The sequence below is a fragment of the Sinocyclocheilus grahami genome, unplaced genomic scaffold (assembly GCF_001515645.1).
Source record: "Sinocyclocheilus grahami isolate Dianchi unplaced genomic scaffold, SAMN03320097.WGS_v1.1 scaffold3.1, whole genome shotgun sequence".
NCBI lineage: Eukaryota > Metazoa > Chordata > Actinopteri > Cypriniformes > Cyprinidae > Sinocyclocheilus > Sinocyclocheilus grahami.
In genome coordinates, this window is record NW_015505182.1 from 8,730,165 (window position 1) to 8,731,844 (window position 1,680).

General features: G+C 35.4%; 1 protein-coding gene across 1 annotated transcript in view; it reads left to right on the plus strand.

Moving 5' to 3' along the window:
* LOC107582165 (EF-hand and coiled-coil domain-containing protein 1-like) overlaps positions 1-1,008 on the plus strand; it is a 15,720-nt gene extending 14,712 nt beyond the window's left edge. The window contains exon 9 of the mRNA XM_016267902.1: positions 753-1,008. The gene's annotated coding sequence lies outside the window, so the exon portion shown is untranslated. The remainder of the gene's footprint in view (positions 1-752) is intronic.
* Positions 1,009-1,680: the final 672 nt, after the last annotated feature.

Sequence of the window (1,680 nt, forward strand, 5' to 3'; positions counted from 1 at the left end):
GACTTAAATCCGATTGAGATGCTTAAACAGTCCATTCATGCTCGAAAACCCTCCAATGTGGCTGAATTAAAACAATTCTGCAAAGAAGAGTGGGCCAAAATTCCTCCACAGCGATGTGAAAGACTCATTGCCAGTTATCACAAACACTTGATTGCAGTTGTTGCTGCAAAGCGTGGCACAACCAGTTATTAGATTTAGGGGGCAATTACTTTTTCACATAGGGCCAGGCAGGTTTGGACAGCTTTTTTCCCTTAATAAAAGAAATAATTTAAAAACTGCATTTTGTATTTACTTGCATTATCTTTGTGTAATATTAAAATTTGTTTGATGATCTGAATCTTTTAAGTGTGACAAATATGCAAAAAAATTTAAAAACAGGAAGGGGGCAAAAACCTTTTCACAGCACTGTATATATATATATAGCAACTTTAGGCACAAAATGAGCAAAAATATGCAATTTAGTGAGGTTGCTGATATTTATATGGGCAAAAAGTAAGATGTTCTTCTTGAACTATTACTAAAATGTAAAATTCCTTATTTACTTTATAAAAGTCATTAACGATTTCACAGCAAAAATGAAATATGCTTAAATAGGCTGAAAAAAATGTAAATTTTTTTGAATTACATTATTTGTAGGCTCTGGAAATATGTGTATTAACTATGATACAGAAGGCTTTAGAAGACGGGACTTCTTACTACTTTATAGGTCACATTATGTAATAGAAATAATCATGTATTTTACTTTTGTTTAGTGTTGTGAAGGTCCATCCCAAACATCTGTCAGATGACAAAGATCCTCAGTGTGAGTTAGTCTCTGTGTGTCTCATGCATCAGACACATTGTGTTCCGATGTGCAGATGAAACTTAACAACATTCAATAAGGAAGAGAATTTAGAAAAGTACTTAGACATCTTGAAACGTCCTTCTCCATCCATACAAGCTTTGGCCTCATTGTTCAGCGCAGGTGTTTGTCCCTTATCCGTGTCAGTCCCTATTATTCCTATACCAATCCTATACCAATCACATCCAAAATAAAAGTTTTTGTTTAGATATGTGTACTGTGTATATTTATGTATATATAAATACACACACGCAGTATATATTTAGAAAATATTTACATATATTTACATGACACTGTCACGCTGCGTTATGTGTCTAGATCAGTGGTTCTTAAACCTCTCCATGAAGTACCCCCAGCACTGCACATTTTGTATGTCTCTCTATAGCTGACACACCCACTTCAGGTCTTGCAGTCTCCACTAATGAGCTGATGAGTTGAATCAGGTGTGATAGATGAGGGAGACATACAAAATGTGCAGGGCTAGGGGTACTCCAGGACAGGTTTGAGAACCACTGGTCTAGATGAAGTCTTCCTCTGCATTATGAATGATAATAGTGGAACACTGTCTCCAGAATAAAGTCTGATAGTACAGCAACATTGGAGTAACATAGTATCCTCCAAATGCAAGGTCATCGGCAATTACATCAAACTTTCACTTATCAGACATTTATTATCCTGAGAAGTCTGAAAAAAAGTAGCACATTTTCAACACCGATAATATTACTTGAGCAGCAAATAAGCATATTAGAATGATTTCTGAAGGATCATGTGACACTGAAGCCTGGAGTAATGATGCTGAAAATTCAGCTTTGCATCACAGGAATAAATTACATTCTATA